The sequence below is a fragment of the Ylistrum balloti genome, unplaced genomic scaffold (genome assembly GCF_031769215.1).
Source record: "Ylistrum balloti isolate Yb309-2 unplaced genomic scaffold, AGI_CSIRO_Ybal_v1 Utg370042, whole genome shotgun sequence".
In the NCBI taxonomy this organism is placed as follows: domain Eukaryota; kingdom Metazoa; phylum Mollusca; class Bivalvia; order Pectinida; family Pectinidae; genus Ylistrum; species Ylistrum balloti.
The window spans coordinates 2424071-2437944 of record NW_026782099.1 but is presented as its reverse complement, the minus strand read 5'-3'; positions in this window follow the sequence as shown (position 1 = coordinate 2437944).

Sequence of the window (13874 nt, the reverse complement as noted above, 5' to 3'; positions counted from 1 at the left end):
GGAGCTTAGTACCTTTCCACACGTGTAAAGCTATGGAATGGGGGCTTAGTACCTGTCCACACGTGTAAAGCTATGGAATGGGAGCTTAGTACCTGTCCACACGTGTAAAGCTATGGAATGGGAGCATAGTACCTTTCCACACGTGTAAAGCCAATGAGTGAAAGGTTGTAGACCTGATTTAAAGGTTTCCTTGGATCAAGGCGTGTATGGTGTCCAGACTTCGAGAATGTGAGATAACATCGAGATTAAGCTGATGTGGATAGACAAACGGCAAATAGTTCAGATTGAATGAATATAGTTTAATTGATAAACGTAGACAGGAGGGGTTAAACAAAGGTGGTAGGTTGTACGTCGTCTCCGTGTATTACTGAACATTAACAAGCGAGAGTCCATCAAAGGAACTCTCCACTTTCAATATTTAGTATTGAACGTGTAAATATAATGTCACTGTCGGTTGTCATTTATTGAAGGAGTCATGTAAAACATGTGCTTAGTGAAACTATATTATATTTGTAATGATAATATATATATCACAATAAGTATGTCTTTTTATGGGATATGTGATGATTTACACGAGAACTTCGTAAAGACATTCAGATTTTTATTCCCTGTGACCAGTTTTGCACTTTGTAAAATAAGATAAACAAATCCTTTCTGTTAACATTTGTACAAATTGGCCAAAAAAATCTACATGTTTATCTCTCGTTTCAGAAGACGTATTGTCTGCACGAAGTTCCTGTTACAGTTCTGTAACATTTATAAAAGTGACCTTTATAAAGTTAAATATTTTGTTAGATGTCTGGGGTGAGATACATGAACGTGATCTGTAACAGGGTCCTCTCCGGTAACGTCAGCGGTGGACATAAACCAGACTTTACTTCCTAAAAATTGAACATCTCCCTGTCCACTGACTGTACAACCAGACCGTTGTTGTCTGCACAAGTTACGTCAACATTGAATTTCGGAGACATCAAGCAACTGTGTAGACATGACTACAAATGTACCTGTCCAGGAAACCAGAGGGAGACTTAAAGATTGATAATGTGGTACTTACAGTTTTTAAGTCTCTCCGTAATGATCACAAATTTCTTCAACATACTCGACAATTTTAAACAGACGAACGTGACAACAACGAGGTAGCGCTATTAGCATCAGTAACTGTATAAGTTGACACACTGCTCTACTTCCAATCCAAAAGTACCTGTTGTTATCGATACATTAAACCGATTTCTTCCGGACGTTTGAAATACAAGCAAACAGTGCTTGGAACAAATCCTAAAGTTTGTGCCTAATATTACGGACTTGCATCATTTATATTGGATTCTGAAACTTCACAAGAAGCCCTATAACAACATAAGCTGACCGATTTTAGTATAACTACTTCATTATAAAACTTCCCACTGTCATTGTTGGTACCATTTGAAAGGGTTACATCCACTCTTGTCAGGTATGTTCCTGATGTGAAGTGTTTGAAATGCTTTTAATGTGTTTCTTGAAAATCATGGAACTCTGAACTTAACATGAGCAGCATGGCAATACTTTGCATAGTGCTGATAGAATGCCACTGCTCTTTTTTTCGAGAAAGGCAAACGACGTATCAATATATTGTTAAAACGCATCATTAAATCAAAGATGGTCGTAATTCCCTGTTAACATTATGATTGATGCGTGAGCTGACAAGTTTCAAAAAAATGTTGAAATTCTCATGGTAAAAACCAGTGTCCTTCTCTTGTCCGAATTCATACGAAGTAGAATTTATCAAAGAATTAATCAGGACAAGTAACGAAGGTCCAATGACACTTTTATACCGTGTCAGTGATTCTGATTTTTGATTTTAAGCTATTTTACCAGGTCAATGGTATATATTTCAAAATGTGAAATAAAGGACACGACATATAAACCAAGGACACGACATATAAATCTAGGACACGACAAATACATCAAGGACACTACATATAAATCAAGGACACGACATATAAATCTACGACACGACATATAAACCAAGGACACGACATATAAATCAAGGACACGACATATAAATTAAGGACACGACATATAAACCAAGGACACGACATATAAATCAAGGACACGACATATAAACTAAGGACACGACAAATAAATCAAGGACACGACATATAAATTAAGGACACGACATATAAATCTAGGACACGACAAATACATCAAGGACACGACATATAAATCAAGGACACGACATATAAATCAAGGACACGACAGATAAATCAAGGACACGACATATAAATCAAGGACACGACATATAAATCAAGGACACGACATATAAATTAAGGACACGACATATAAATCAAGGACACGACATATAAACCAAGGACACGACATATAAATCAAGGACACGACATATAAACTAAATCAAGGACACGACAAATAAATCAAGGACACGACATATAAATAAAGGACACGACATATAAATCTAGGACACGACAAATACATCAAGGACACGACATATAAATCAAGGACACGACATATAAATCAAGGACACGACAGATAAATCAAGGACACAACATATAAATCAAGGACACGACATATAAATCAAGGACACGACATATAAACCAAGGACACGACATATAAATTAAGGACACGACAAATAAATCAAGGACACGACATATATATTAAGGACACGACATATAAATCAAGGACACGACATATAAATCAAGGACACGACATAATGTAAATCAAGGACACGACATATAAATCAAGGACACGACATATAAACCAAGGACACGACATATAAATCTATGGCACGACATATAAACCAAGGACACGACATATTAATCAAGGACACGACAAATACTTTTGTATCACCATTAACCCCGATCTTTATTTAGGTGTTTTATACCAATAGACAGATGTATACCGTGATGATTTTATAAAGTCATTTTAACAATGGTAAAATTAGGGCTCAGTTCTTTGGTGTTCCATGCCTTTATATTATGAATTCTGTGATAAATGTCCCTATCGAAATAACATATAATTATGGTTTGGTTATCCCCGTAGGATTGTCTCCGTCTTCTTTATCACGCCAGACAATGTCTTGTCTCTAAAAGGGTTGTCGTGTTTAGTTTTATATGGCGGAAGTCGTCGATGAAGTACAAATCGCTCGCTCTTCCGGACTTCATGAATTGGCCTATTTGTGTATATCGAACTCTTGATATTTTTCATAATTCATTTCCAACTGTGTCTCCCCTTCGAATGAAGGGAGACAGTGCATTAATGCCGGTTCCTGATTTCTAAACTGTCAAAGATATCTTGATGAAACTTTCAGTATTGCTGCATCACCTAAGCCGACATGCAGTGCACTGCCGTTAGGTCACTGTTTCCGTAACCTCAAGGTCAAATGTCATTTAAGTACTATTTTTTTTAAATAAACCTTGTCCAGGCGATAACTTTAAATCTGTTAAAGATATTTTAATGAAAACCGCTTACATCATCCACTGACAAAGTGCAGTGTTTTGTCATTTGGTCAATGCGTCCTTGACCTTAAGTTCAATGGTCAAATATATCGATTTTTTCTAGTACTGAATTTAATGAGAACAGTAAGATTTCTTCATCTTTATTCTTGCACACTTGGCCAACTTTAAAAGCAGAATATTACATATTTGCTGATAAGAGGAGACGTATGTTTCTGTTATTGTTGGTGAACAGTGTAAACATCCTATATCCCATATAGGTCCCCGTTATTCGAATTTTACTTGAAATTGCCTCGCTATTGACGGAAATCTGCACATTAATGTGAACTAGAAACATACCCCTTGACACAGTTTATTTAGTTTTATATCACATGTTTAGTTGGGACCGAGAACAATTTGATTGTATGTGTGTTTTTTCTCAAGACTAATAAACTGGTAATTTTAAAGCGACTATAATGTTAAAAAGCACTACGAGAAAACGATATAAAACGTTCTATTTTCCAATAGTATGTTGCAAAACTAAGACTTTTTGTTAATTACTAAAATATTAAGTCACTGCAACCATTTTTTACTGATATCTGAAAAATGAAGAATGTTAACAGTACGGTCTTAATCTAATTCATACATTACCGCTCGTAACCCTGGTGCTACGCATGCGTATAAGCCGAGAAAGAAGCAATATGGAGGACGCAAATACGAAAAGCCGACGAGAACCTAAAAGTTACCGTACAGAAACTGCCAGAAAGCGTAGGAGGAAGGAGTCAGACCAGAAAAGAGGACAGGCAAGAATTTATATTAGACAGGAGATCGATAGATGGCGAAAGACGAAGGAGGATCTTGAACTGAATACGGATTCAGACTTTGCGAAGCTGCTGCTTGACTGGTTAGCTTAACGTTAGCCCTATAATTATAACGTATTCGCCTGTCATTGATTATAATCCAATATCCAGTGTTTGAAGCGTGAATATATTATGAACAACACTACTAAGAGTGTTATCTGATAAATGTTGAATGAAAAAGTTGTGTTATTCGCTTGAATTTACTATCGTCAACGTGTGTTTGTTGTTCATTGCAAGGTGGGGCTCAATTTGGGGTATTCGTTCTAAATGTAAAAATATGACGGTACTGGTGTTACTGTGAGAATAACGACCGTGATGATAAACATAACCTTCATAATAAATACATAGACACATGTTGAACTGTAAACAATATCTATTAATGACAATGTATCGATTGGCATAGATAATACTCGCACGAGAAGCCAAAACAAAACGAATTACTAAGATCGATTGTTAAAAATGATATATTTTAACACTATAGAATCATTTACTGCAAACAAGAATTAGCAGAAAGGCGCAATAGCAAGTGTCATACATAAGACATGTGCGTTTGTTTACTCCATTTTTTCTTTGCGACGGAAGAAAATGACGTCGTCACGTGACAAGCCATGTGACCCACTGGGCTTTCTTGGTAATAAACCGAGCGTGAACATGTTTATAAACAAGTCAAGATAAACAATGTTCCGTCGCCGAAAATATGTACAAAAACAACAAACATGATGTTATAGGCGCGTGTATCGCTTTATTGTGTATACATTTTATTATTCATAAGCCGAATCCTCCATTTCCCGATGTTGAAATCTAAGGTAATAGCCGCTTTAAAGGTCTACTACACTTCAATAACATACGAACTTGGGGACATTCTATCTATTTTTTAATATAAAAATCAGGGCTACACTCCGAATCCGACTCTTATCAATTAATTACTTTATAATTTCATGGACAAATTTCTGTACTTCCTGAAGATGTTCTCCAGGCATCATTGTTTCGTAAGAACGGACAGGGAGGGGTATTGTATCATATATTTGTAACACGGGTTCTTCAGTATGTATATCTTTTTAATCAAAAATGTGAAGCGGCGACCTTAGTCTCAAAACTAAACATGGATAAAAAAAACATCGACGAAAATCTACATATGAAATTTAGATAATTTGTCGACAACCAATATTCATATATATGTTTTTTAATGCCTTTTTTTCAATTGTTCACAAAACTGACCACCAAACATTAGGGATCAAGGAAAACCGTCACGTACACGCGAAAAGGATCTCTCCATTTCTCCCAAGAAATGGCGGCAAAAAGCCTTTTCAGTCAAAATCGAGGAATCGATTTTTATCTTTTCGATGGCGCTATCATAAAATTGAATTTTACACATATATGAAGAGAATGGTCTCAAAACTTGTTCTCAAGTACAAATGTACTGAGCAAGATTTTGAAGGATATCAGGCCTTCAGGCTCATATCTGCCTTTATACACTTAAACAAATTATTTGCAACGTTATCCTGATTTCTCTCCGGCTTCTAGGGGGCTCCGCCCGTTGATCCTGCACCTCCGATTGGCTATAGGGGCTCCGCCCATTGACTACTTACCTGACCTCACGTTTGCATACAGAAACATAAAACAAACAAAATCCAGAGAACGGGTAGAATCTGGAACGTCACACAGTTGTTGTGTAGGGTTCAAACCACACCGGCACGGTAACATCACACAGTTGTTGTGTAGGGTTCAAACCACACCGGCACGGTAACATCACACAGTTGTTGTGTAGGGTTCAAACCACACCGGCACGGTAATATCACACAGTTGTTGTGTAGGGTTCAAACCACACCGGCACGGTAATATCACACAGTTGTTGTGTAGGGTTCAAACCACACCGGCACGGTAATATCACACAGTTGTTGTGTAGGGTTCAAACCACACCGGCACGGTAATATCACACAGTTGTTGTGTAGGGTTCAAACCACACCGGCACGGTAACATCACACAGTTGTTGTGTAGGGTTCAAACCACACCACAGGCACGGTAACATCACACAGTTGTTGTGTAGGGTTCAAACCACACCGGCACGGTAACATCACACAGTTGTTGTGTAGGGTTCAAACCACACCGGCACGGTAACATCACACAGTTGTTGTGTGGGTTCAAACCACACCGTTGTTGTGTAGGGTTCACAGGTAACTCACACAGTTGTTGTGTTCAAACCACACCGGCACGGTAACATCACACAGTTGTTGTGTAGGGTTCAAACCACACCGGCACGGTAACATCACACAGTTGTTGTGTAGGGTTCAAACCACACCGGCACGGTAACATCACACAGTTGTTGTGTAGGGTTCAAACCACACCGGCACGGTAACATCACACAGTTGTTGTGTAGGGTTCAAACCACACCGGCACGGTAACATCACACAGTTGTTGTGTAGGGTTCAAACCACACCGGCACGGTAACATCACACAGTTGTTGTGTAGGGTTCAAACCACACCGGCACGGTAACATCACACAGTTGTTGTGTAGGGTTCAAACCACACCGGCACGGTAACATCACACAGTTGTTGTGTAGGGTTCAAACCACACCGGCACGGTAACATCACACAGTTGTTGTGTAGGGTTCAAACCACACCGGCACGGTAACATCACACAGTTGTTGTGTAGGGTTCAAACCACACCGGCACGGTAACATCACACAGTTGTTGTGTAGGGTTCAAACCACACCGGCACGGTAACATCACACAGTTGTTGTGTAGGGTTCAAACCACACCGGCACGGTAACATCACACAGTTGTTGTGTAGGGTTCAAACCACACCGGCACGGTAACATCACACAGTTGTTGTGTAGGGTTCAAACCACACCGGCACGGTAACATCACACAGTTGTTGTGTGGCTTTCTAACCACACCGGTACAGTCACACCACACAGTTGTTGTGTAGGGTTCAAACCACACCGGCACGGTAATATCACACAGTTGTTGTGTAGGGTTCAAACCACACCGGCACGGTAACATCACACAGTTGTTGTGTAGGGTTCACAACCACACCGGCACGGTAACATCACACAGTTGTTGTGTAGCACGGTAACATCACACAGTTGTTGTGTAGGGTTCAAACCACACCGGCAACATCACACAGTTGTTGTGTAGGGTTCAAACCACACCGGCACGGTAACATCACACAGTTGTTGTGTAGGGTTCAAACCACACCGGCACGGTAACATCACACAGTTGTTGTGTAGGGTTCAAACCACACCGGCACGGTAACATCACACAGTTGTTGTGTAGGGTTCAAACCACACCGGCACGGTAACATCACACAGTTGTTGTGTAGGTAACATCACACAGTTGTTGTGTGGCCACACCGGCACGGTAACATCACACAGTTGTTGTGTAGGGTTCAAACCACACCGGCACGGTAACATCACACAGTTGTTGTGTAGGGTTCAAACCACACCGGCACGGTAACATCACACAGTTGTTGTGTGGGATTCTAACCTCACCGGTACAGTCACACCACACAGTGGTTGTGTGGGTTTCTAACCTCACCGATACGATCATATCACACAGTTGCTTTGTGTGTTTCCAACCTCGCCAGTATAGTAACATCACACAGTTGTTGTGTGGGTTTCTAACCACACCGGTACAGTCATATCACACAGTTGTGTAGGGTTCTAACCACAGCGGCACGGTAACATCACACAGTTGTTGTGTGGGTTTCTAACGTCATCGGTACGGTAACGTCATACAGTTGTTGTGTGGGTTTCTAACCACACCGGTACAGTCACACCACACAGTCGTTTTGTGGGTTTCTAACCCCACCGGTACGGTCTCACCACACAGTTGTTGTGTGGGTTTCTAACCTCACCGGCACGGAATCCTCACACAGTTGTTGTGTGGGTTTCTAACCACACCGGTACGGTCAAATCACACAGTTGTTGTGTGGGTTTCTAACCCACACCGGCAACGTAACATTCACACCACACAGTTGTTGTGTGGGTTTCTAACCACACCGTTAACAGTCACACCACACAGTTGTTGTGTGGGTTTCTAACCACACCGTTAACAGTCACACCACACAGTTGTTGTGTGGGTTTCTAACCCACACCGGCAACGTAACAGTCACACCACACAGTTGTTGTGTGGGTTTTTAACCACACCGGTACGGTCACATCACACAGTTGTTGTGTGGGTTTCTAACCAACACTGGCAAGGTAACAGTCACACCACACAGTTGTTGTGTGGGTTTCTAACCACAACGGTACGGTCTCACCACAAAGTTGTTGTGTGGGTTTCTAACCACAACGTTACGGTCACATCACACAGTTGTTGTGTGGGATTCTAACCTTACCGGTACAGTCACACCACACAGTTGTTGTGTGGGTTTCTAGCCACAACGGTACGGTCACATCACACAGTTGTTGTATAGGGTTCTAACCTCACCGGTACAGTCACACCACACAGTTGTTGTGTGGGTTTCTAACCACAACGGTACGGTCTCACCACACAGTTGTTGTGTGGGTTTCTAACCACAACGGTACTGTCACATCACACATTTGTGTTACATGTCTATAGTCTGTCCTTTCTTTCGGTGTTATATCAGTGTCATTAACGTATGGTAGGAGTTGTCATTAGGAGGGTGGTGTCGTTATGATGGAAGGCGTCCCCACTCTACCTAGAAATTGATTCTCAACAACACATACTCTTATTATATAAATGGTGGTTCATGACCTTGTTCAGGTATCCTGTAGAGTGTGAACCGGAAAAGTGTGAAACCGATAACAAATGACTGTAATCAGTCAGTAGGTACGGCTGAGTCAGAAGTCGGATATACAGCAAAGTGCATGATATATACCTACTTAGACTCGCGTCACTGATTTATGATCATAAAGTACACACGAATTAGATAATACATCCACCGTAATTTACGCATTGTGTATACAACATTTACAGATATAACATACACAACTGCTCTATTATCAGAGGCTGGTCTCAAAATATTGTCACTGTACTGACGTTAAACCTTTTCGCCAAACTCGGCTCATGTCGCTATATAAAAAAAGAATGTCAAGGTGAAATACATCTAGCTAGGTTTTTTTTAACAGATGAGACACAAACCTTACCTGCCAGGTGTGAGAGATGCTTTGTTGCAATCAATATTTTAATGCCAGAGTGTCGGGAGCGCGCGGTGTGTCAGTCCTGGAGATAGGGGATACCCCGAGTCTGACGCGGTAGTCCACTGGAGCCCCTGCCTCAACACCTGGCACACTCGTTACTTACCTTCTCAGCGGTCGGTAGCAGTTTATCGTCCTAAATACTGGGACAGGTATTAACAACCCAAGGTATAACGTAAAGTGCTCAAGTTGGAATTGTTAGGAATTGTCCTAATATCAATATTACGGTCATATATGGGAAATATATTTCGAATTCAACTTTACATCGGTGGTGTTAATATTCCTGGAGCTAAGTGAGTCTTTATATCGCCACAGGTAAGTCTGTGTAACTTTTGTCATACATTAACCGTTTATGCAATGCTGTTGTTACCTATATCAACCTATCCCACATTATAATACTCCTGATATATATACTTACAATGTATTTCTGATGTGTATGAAAACTTGAACAAGTCGTGCTATTGAATATAGTTGTAAAAGAGGTGCTGTACACTCTAGGGAAGTACATTGTATCCCAAATTGAACAAATACATTTGTGCACGTTGATTAAAACGCACGCATTAAACGCGGTCTCCTGTATGTATATGAGATATATACCTGTATAGTACTAACCTCCCATATACCTGTCGTCTCGCGCAAAGTCCCACTCCTAGTCCCAGCCCTGGGGGTTGCCTACCATTCAAATATTCTTTTGTTTTGTGAATAAATTCGATTTAGGCCGTGTTCCCTTAAAAAATTAGCACAATTCCGACAACATTATAAATGAAGTGCGGAGTCCTGCTGTCACCATACCTTAACTGTAAATGGCCGTGATACGTCATTAAGATTCCGGTATCGATTCCAAATGGTTTTTTTTTTTATTAATGATAGAGTTTGTGAGTGCTTGATGTTAGTGTTTAGTGCTTGAATGTCACGTGTAGACAAACTGTTTCACTCACATGTCTATTCACACCTGTAATACGAACTTTTGCTACCTACAATGGAATTACACTGATTTCTACCTTAAATAAATAGATAAACACATAAATGAATAAAAAATAATAAATAAATGGATCAGTATTGAAAAACGTGTCCGTATATCACATATAGATAGAACACTGTAAAGATTAAGAGAGATATATATCCTGTTATGTAAATGAAGTAGTGCTTTAGTGATATTTTAATTGATATCAAACTTCATTAACACATGGCCCGAAGTCATGAGTGCATATAATCACAGAACGCCCGTCTTTGTACGTACTGACCTGTGCACCCCAGTCTGGTCTTATCACCGGTCATCAGATCTAATGTATCTACCCGGTAGTAATCGTGAATCCTGTCTTAATTACTCTTTATAAATATACTCTACTCAGGGATCTCTGAAGTATACCATTCTCGGGTGTCTATAAAAAACACTATTTTCAGAAATCTTTAAAATATGGCATGCAATACTCGAGGGTCTATAAAATATACCATACTCGGAAATTTACAAAATTTTACCATACTTAGGAATCTATGTGATATACCATACTCGGAAATTTATAAAATTTTACCATACTTAGGAATCTATGTGATATACTTTACTCAGGAATTTATGAAATTTTCCACACTAAGGAACCTATGTGATATACCATACTCAGATTGAATGAAATCTACCATACTTAGGAATCTATGTGATATACCATTCTCAGGAATTTATGAAATATACCATACTTTTGAATCTATAAAATATACACAAGACCTTCTTGCCTTTTAAGTGCCTATTAACAAAGAATATTCCAATCAGGGATATATGAATGATGTTTTACTCATAAATCTATGGAAACATGCAAGTACCATACTTAGGGTACTATATGATGTACCCTACGACATACAATTTATCTTTCTATATCTACAGTAACATGGCAGTAATAATACAACAACATTGGGGGTCATTATGTTGTACTAAGAGGTCATTTGGCCACATCCTAACCTCCTCATTAACACATTGCATGTCCCTTTGTTAAATAAATCGTGTATAATGATATCAACGTTTGAATGGCCAATCTGTGACTTTATTCAACAAATCATTGATTTGAGGGACACGCATCTTACTGTTAGATACTGCGCCAGGCTACTGTGTTTACTGCTAATATTACAGTCCAGTTCACAAAGATGAGGCCATGAATGTCACAAATCCAACTACTTTCGTTAAAAGCCGTTGTTGACATTTCCAGATTCAGAAACGTGCTGTCATATCATTGTTTACTTCATTGCGAGTTATTATCAGTGTAGGACCTGCAGACTTTAAAGTCGTCACGCTGTTTTAACAAACTTTTATTGTTGACTTTATGTATAACTGATAGCAGGAGTGTGTCAAAAATGACATAACGTCTATATTCGGGTACTTAAATGATAAGGCACCGGAAGTACTAGATGATAACTTACCGGAAGTACTATAAGTTGTTAAGGAGTATTGACGTCATGCCATGGTATTCAGAGATGGAAATTCTCCAGTGCAGACAAAACCTCAGCGACAGATGGAAGTAAGATGAATAATGAAATATGTATATTACATTGTGTATATCTGTTAAAGTAAGTCAACTCTACTATATATTGATACGATTATTCTGTATAGGCTAGATATTAAGGGATCCCCTAAACAGCAAGCCTACAGTGAATCCTACACAATATAAAACCCTATCAAAACATTAGGATGGTAGTTATGTAAGTCTTACGTAATGCCCCATGATACATTATCAGTGAGCATGTCAAGTGCCGAGTCCTGAGGACTAGAGTAACGCTTGACCAGACTTTATCTACCAGATCGTGGATATCTAGTAGGAGAGGTTGGATATCGGTGCCAATGAAAGATTACAGGTTATACTGATATGAACTGAAACGGTGTTTATCTATCCTATTGTGTACCATAGTGACAATACTGAGTATTGTTTGGTATATTCTGGTTGAAAAACATTTTCAGATTGAGAAACGGTTTGGTGAAAGAAATTAATGAATTTTCTTGGAGAAATGTTAAATGTTTAAATCTACATCAGAAGTAGGAACCTTTTCATTTTTTTGCCTTTGTTTATTTCTTTAAATAGAAGGCTGTACAAGAATTTGAGTGGTTATGGATTTTTTGTTCAGATGCTTTGTGTATTTTTGATATGGGTGATTGCAAATATTTACAAAAAGGGATATTAATGCAAAAACAGCGCTGCATATTGATGACAAAGAAAGTGATGCCCATTTATTACAAAGAAAATGATAAATATTGATACCAAAAAGCGATGAATATTGATGCCAAAGAAAGCAATGAATATAGGTGCCAAAGAAAGCAATGAATATAGATGACAAAGAGAGTGATGTATATTGATGACATTGAAAGCGATGGATATTGGCGCCAAATAATGTTATATGTATTGGTGTCAAAGAAAGTGATGGATTTTGTTGCCGAAGAAAGTGATGGATATTGTCGCCAAAGAAAGCGATGGTTATTGGCACCAAAGAAAGTGATGGATATTGGTGTCAAAGCAAGCAATGAATATTGGCGCCAAAGAAAGCGATGGTTATTGGCACCAAAGAAAGTGATGGATATTGGTGTCAAAGCAAGCAATGAATATTGGCGCCAAAGAAAGTGATGGATATTGGCGCCAAAGAAAGAGATGGATACTGATGATAAAGAAAGCGATGGATATTGGCGCCAAGGAAAGCGATGGATATTGATGACAATGAAAACGATGGATATTGGTGATAAAGAAAGCGATGGATATTGGTGTCAAAGCAAGCAATGGATATTGGTGCCAAAGAAAGCGATGGATACTGGTGATAAAGAAAGGGCTAGATATTGGTACCAAAGACAGCGATACACATTGTTGCGAAATAAAGCGACGGATCAACATACGGATGGTAAAGAATGCGGCGGATATTTATGTCAGAGAAAACGACATGTGTTGGTGCAATTAAGGAAAAGTATTTTGTTTTTTTGTTTTTTTTTCGCAGAAGAAAGCAATCCTTGTTGATTTCAAATTAGTTGTTACTAAGAAAGTGATAAATATCTATGTGGTAAAAGGTTGGTATAATTACAATAATTTAAATTCTGAAGCATAGGCACAAAAAGGCAGGAAGCGAATTGAAGGATTGATAGCTCACAAATCTAAATAATGTATTGATTTTCAAAGGCAATATATAAAAATCATTTCGACCTACCGATCAACTCACAGTCGTATTTTTGTTTCATGGAGGACTGTTCCTTACACCGAAATATTTCAGGTAGCAGTGCAATGAAAAGAAAAAGATAATCATCAGATACAGCTGTATTATCTTAACCTCATAGAGAATATGCGGGTATACATTTTAGTTTAAGTGAAGGATAAATACCGGCGTGTTGAACAGGTAAGCATTCTTGTATTTACAGATGTAGTGGAGCAGATGTGTGGATAACATGATATATATATTTCACCCATTATACA